The sequence below is a fragment of the Hippoglossus hippoglossus genome, chromosome 21, assembly GCF_009819705.1.
Source record: "Hippoglossus hippoglossus isolate fHipHip1 chromosome 21, fHipHip1.pri, whole genome shotgun sequence".
Lineage (NCBI taxonomy): Eukaryota > Metazoa > Chordata > Actinopteri > Pleuronectiformes > Pleuronectidae > Hippoglossus > Hippoglossus hippoglossus.
In genome coordinates, this window is record NC_047171.1 from 10,549,142 (window position 1) to 10,555,365 (window position 6,224).

At 42.5% G+C, this 6,224-nt stretch overlaps 1 protein-coding gene across 1 annotated transcript in view; it reads right to left on the reverse strand.

Annotated features, from left to right (window-relative positions):
• The window catches only part of tmem198a (transmembrane protein 198a), a 29,515-nt gene extending 24,934 nt beyond the window's left edge, over positions 1–4,581 (reverse strand). Inside the window, exon 1 of the mRNA XM_034573792.1 lies at positions 4,029–4,581. The gene's annotated coding sequence lies outside the window, so the exon portion shown is untranslated. The remainder of the gene's footprint in view (positions 1–4,028) is intronic.
• Positions 4,582–6,224: the final 1,643 nt, after the last annotated feature.

The window sequence follows — 6,224 nt, forward strand, 5'->3', positions numbered from 1 at the left end:
CTGCCAAGACAGTATGGAGAGAGCCTTTCAGCTACAGACCATCATGACAGCCAAACACACACACACACACACACATAAAATGCCACATTGCCAGGGGCCTCTTACACGCTGTGAGTCAGATCTAGATAAAACTAGTGGCTCTCAACCTGACACTGTCCTCATTACGCTGATGGAGCACTGACGACTTTACATTTAGTGTATGGAGTTGCTTGCGTCGTTAAGGGGACGTCCAGACAGCGTACTGGTGAGCTGAATAACAAATTGCGTATTTGTACAAGCACTTTGAAACGTACGTGTACCGTGTGTGTGTGTGTGTGTGTGTGTGTGTGTGTGTGTGTGTGTGTGTGTGTGTGTGTGTGTGTGTGTGCACGAGAATACGCCAGTGGGAAGGACAACACTGGTGTGTATTAATGGGATTAGAATCGACTTTACCCTTTCCCTTCCAGCTTCTCTTACACTCATCCTACCTCTTTTCTGCCCCCTCCCTCTTTTAACTCCTCTCCTCTTTCTCCTCCATCTCTCTGTCCACTCTAATAATCCTGCTTAATGTTTATTCCCCGTAGTCTATGGAGGTGGCGTCTTTTGGGTGTTTTCTTTTTCGTTTATTTGTATTCATCCCAGTTCCCGTTTTCTGAATTCAAAATCCTCCACCCCCCCTGTTCTTTTATTCCTCCTACCCTTCCTTTTTTCATTCTGTATTAGTTTCTCTAATAAAATTCTCACTCACAGTCACTATCTCCCTGTCTGCCCTTTTTAACCCATCATCTATCTTGTACACAACAAAACACTGAGGCCTGTTCTGTCAGACACAGAAGCTCCTTGTAGATGTTTTGTGCTTCATCTAGAGTCTGAGTCGCTTTGGCTTATGTTCACTTCACTTACATAACCCGTCGACAAAGCACTGCGCAGTGTTGCAACACAGGCAGTCTGTGTATTGTGCCGTCTGTGTGAATGATAGACTTTCTGATGATACTCATCCTCACCTCAATCCTGACATCTATTATCAAGCGTACTTGTTGTAGAGGCCAACATCGTGGTTTAAATAAAACAACGTATGTCCCATGCAGAACCTCCCTGTTTGCTGGGACTGCAAATTGGATTAATGGTCTTGAAGAGGTTGAAAAACAAAGATATTTTACTTGTGGTTGTATAAATCTAAGGAAGCCCTGATCTTCACCGGGCTTTTCTCACTTTTCTCAGCTTTGCAGAAGGAGACAGAATGTGTGACTTCTATCCAGACAAAGGCGAAGCTCCACATGGGGCTGTCTCATTCAGGTTTTTGATGAACTCTTCAAAGGCTGGGGACTGAATCCCATTGCATCTCCTCACTCTCCTCCTGTCTCTTCAGTATCTCTTCATCTATCTTTTGGAATTAGATTGGATATACATGTTAGGATAGATGCTTAACACTTTGATTTCGCTTGTGAGCGTCTCCTACTGTTTCTACAGGTGCTTTAGAGAAGCACAGTCAGCAGAACAAAGGCTTGGTCCATGATGAGGAGAATGTGACTCTAAAAACTGGAGAGTGTAAATAAAAATTGGATGAAAAACAATCTGCCACCCCTGCCAACAATAAACATATTCATGCTGTAGACCCAGTTTTATCCAAGCTAAAATAGCCCAGTGTGCCCACCTTTGTAAAGCGAAGCTGGCAGAAATGTTTCCATATGCTGACCCCAGAGGTGCCGGGCAGCTCCAGTCACATGTTCTGGGCCCCGTCCCAGCCTTTGCTCTTTTTAGGGAGGCAGTGCTTGGATCTCTAAGTGAAACATATGGTGTCACTGTTAATGTGCACCCCATTGCTGTCATGTTTGGTTTCAATGCAAAATGGTTATCTAACACGCATGATGATGTGATTGTGTTTACGTCATCCCTGGCACTCCGCCTCGTCCTGTTAGGATCGAAAACCTCCGTGCCACGTCAGACGGCTGAAAGATGTACGGCTCCACCTGAAGTTAATTCAAATAAAATACACCCTGTAGGGAAAAGTCAAAATTCTACTTTCCTTCCATTTTTAGGGACTGGGACGACCAATGACCGATGACCACTGGATTAGTCCAGTCTTCTGTCTGTATTAGGATTGTTACTGCAAGTGAAATTATTGTGGTATAAGGTTTACTATACAATTTATTTATTATTTGTAAAAATTTTGTATTTTTATATCGTTATATCATTTCTTTGTAACCATGAGGGGATATCGGGGATAGTTGGTTGTGGTTCGGGTGCGTATCTGTTGTGTTGCGTTAGTTGTTAAATACCAATGATAAGAATAATAAAAAAACACACACACTTAGCCACATTTTTGCTGATAAATAAGAGGGAACATATCTGTAAGTGCTCTCGTGTTCACTGGACAGTTCCACTGCACCTTCACTTATTTCCTACAAGTCAGATTCAAGGTTCAGCCCAGGAAATGATTTGCAAACTGAAGGTGAAAATGTAATAACTCTAGTTTCTATTGAGAAAGCCGGTGGGTTGGCACCAGAGCAGCATCCAATCCGTCAGATAAACAACAGTGTACAGTCAGTAACCAGCAGCACAGAGTTTTCCTCCCACTCGAATACACTCCATCTTCCTCCTTCCGTCAGCATCCTCTATTTAAATACAGTGCAGCCTTCAAATCTATCATTGCATCTCCAGAGATCTGCAGGTCAGGGAAGTAATTTGACTTTTTTCTGTACAAGCCCATGCCTTGTCCTTTTCATGCAAGCAGAGGGCCAAAGTGTTCTTTATAATCTGTTATTTTAAAAAGGGAGTTCGGTGCTCATAACTGCCAGATAACAGCATAATAATACTCTCCATTTTATACTCTTTGCCTCTCACGTGCACTCTTGTATTGCAGTGTTTGATTTCCTAATCTTCCCTGTAGCAGAAGCCAAGCACGGTATATAAATGTCTGCACAAATGTCTTTTCTCTTGACAGTCTGTGTGTGTCTTCCTCTTTTCTTGCACGACATGGACAGCTGCGCACACATGCTCTCACAGGCACACACATACACACACACACACACACACATTCCTACACATTATTAGCACTGAATAAAATTTGAGAGAAGGAAGCAGCTGATAACTCTAGTTTTCATGTTTTCACGCCTTCCATGCTTTTGTTTGAAACCATTTGCGAACAATACTATCTTGAAATTGCAGGAGTGTGAAACAGGGAACACACACAAGTTCAAAGCTTTGCCATTTCCAGTATAGAACTACTGTAGCAGGCTGTGTGCATGGTGCGGAGACAACATTTGCACACTTAACAAAGGGAAATCCAAGAAAAAAATGCCTGCACACTTAGCTCAGCAGGCCTTCTGCCTATATTTACGTCCTATCTACTCTGGTAAACTGCTAATTATGATGATGCTTCATGTGCTATTATTGTACTCGTGAGAAGAAGAGAGGGGATGGAGAGAAAGAGAGAAACCCAGTGAGACTATGAATTTATAGATAGATAGATAGATAGATAGATAGATAGATAGATAGATAGATAGATAGATAGATAGATAGATAGATAGATGTTGGTGCACGTGACTTTCCGCAAGTGCAAATCAATTGGACTCCCAGTGTTTACACACTGTCCAACCCAGTTATGTACACGGGTATCAAATTCACAGTTTAGTCCCTTAAATTATTCATTCCCACACATCATGAAGGATTCATCCGGCTGCCCCTGACACACTGATACACTCCAACTGCCTCGTGTCTCTGTGTTTTTTAAGAGCACCAAATGTTCCGTTGAAAACAATAGAGAGGGAAACAATAGCAGAGCCGAGGCAGCCCTCCATGTGTCTCATTCTCAAAGGCAATTACAGTGATTTGCCATAAGGGCTGTGTGTGCTGTGCGCAGCATAATTGGCTTTTGGGAACCATTTTAACATGATGGGAAATGTGCATGGTTCTTATTGATTTTTTGAGGGGGTCTGTTGGGTGGAGATTACGGTCACATTTTTTTTTTTAACCAGACACGGTTCAATACAAAACAATAATAAGACCCTGTGTTGTAATTTGGAGAGAACAAAGGGAGACCCACTCACCTCAGGGATGCAACATATTGGCGTGTTTGTTCCCGGCTTCATGCTCCAGTCCAAAACCCAGACAACCACGAGATAAATTAATCAGATGGATTGAAGACAAGGGTGGGGGGGGGGGGGGATCTCCACTTGTCGACCCCGCGACTCAGTGAAGAGGTTTGGGTCCAAAAAGCAGAAAAGAGCAACTCGCGAACCTCCTTTCTGAAGCGCGGATGAAACAAAGCTCAACTCCTCTTCTGTCTCCTCCTTTCTCACTTATGCTCCCTGCACACTCCCCCCCCCCCCCCTCAGCCGTCCAGACAGACGCGCTTTTGTTAGTCAGGACCTCATGCAATATTGAACGCCGATAATGGACCAGGAGCGACGGAGAAGTGGAAAATGCACCCTTGCGGTTTTTTATTCCATGTTTACATCATGCGCCCAATTATATATACACCCCCCCCCCCCCCCCTCTCTCTCTCTCTCTCTCTCCCTCTCTCTCCACCCTTCCATCCATCCAAACGACCAGCTTCCTTTGTGCTCCCTGCGTCTCCCTCGCTCTCTGTGAACGGGTTAAACCATTCCCGCAGCACGGGGGGGGGGGGGGGGGGGGGGGGGGGGGGGGAGAGAGGGGCTGTCCATGTGATTATACGGGAACGAATGAGCTTGGTGACTCGTGGCCAAATGTTGTTATTGTCGGGGGTAAAGTAGGAGATCCCAGTAATCAGCCTCCTCCACACTAAACCATCTTTCTTCTCACATGCGAGCAGGATTTCTTCCTTAACGCGCTCTCATGCCAGATTATGCAACAGTGATATAATTACATCCAGTGTAATTGAAGGAAAAATAAAATATAAACTAAAGTGCAGATTTGATATATTTGTAGCGTTTTTGTTCAGCACCAGCCGCCTGTGGGTTCAGGACCTCGGAGAGCTCCCAGCTCAACCTGAGACAAGAGAGAGCTGTGGTTTCTCTATTATATACAATTGACCTGTATTTGTAATACATCCGTTATTATTATATTATTATTATTAATCTTTTTTTACTGTTTTAATTAGATAACGTCCTAATTTATTGTAATGGTTTTTACATATTATGTGTTTTTGTCTTTACTACCAATTGTGGATGCTGTTTTCATGCAGCTCTGTGCAATTTGAGGGTATGTGACTGATCTATGTTCTAATAATAACATGTATTATTATTATTATTTGGTGATATTGGCTCAGTTTCAGTCGATTATTGGACGGCTATGCATTTACCAAAGCTACACTTTCTTTACGACGTTTGTACAGTTACATGCACAAGTCAACAATGAGGCCATGGAATTAAGAAAAACAAAGAGTTGAAAATCCAGGAACATAATGTGGATTGTTGTACATCATTTTGCAACATGTAGTCAACTTTAAGACATGATCATTTCACCATGGATCCACAATAACATGCATGAGAACAGCCTGCTCTGTCTGATCTCTTCTGTACATCCACTCAGCCTTAATCCTTCACCAGGCTGCTGCAGCCCTTGAGCAGTAACAGCCAGATGTTTTTTCTTCAAGAGTAAGAGTCAGAGCTGTGTGCATGGGCCTACTATAGATACTGTATTCATGGGCGTGTGACATGGGCCAACAGCGCCATCTCGTGGAGTAAAGTAGCTTCTTGTGGAACACAGTGGAGCCTTTAAAACCAGATGAATCCTGCTGGTGTCTGGTCCATGTTTGCAAATGAGGTGCAAATGAAGTCTATCCTCAGGTGCGATGGTCGTCATGGGAAAAGACACAGCAGATTATAATGGTTTAATCATGGATAAGTGCCCATTCACAATATATGCTTATAGTTTTAATGCATATTTTTTACACATTCATAATATATCATTTTAGAGTTCTTTTTACAGTCACATAAAATTGGTCTGGTCATAATTTTTACTTCCACTCTCAGCCTGATGTTATTTATTCAAAGAAAAACTGCTCAAAAATTTAAATTAAAATCATTTTTGGATCTATTATACTTTTAATCCATTAACGTTCACTACTGCAAACGCTATCAACGTCAAAATGTTTAATATTTACTACACTGGTGTCTGGCTGTGCAGTAAACTGTTACTTTCCTGAGTCACATGACTTCTAATCTCCATTGACATTATAAGCTTTTCTTTTCCATTCACTTGTTATGTAACAATGTTCTGACTGAGGCAGATAAGTTTGAAGCTTTAATACAGCACATGTT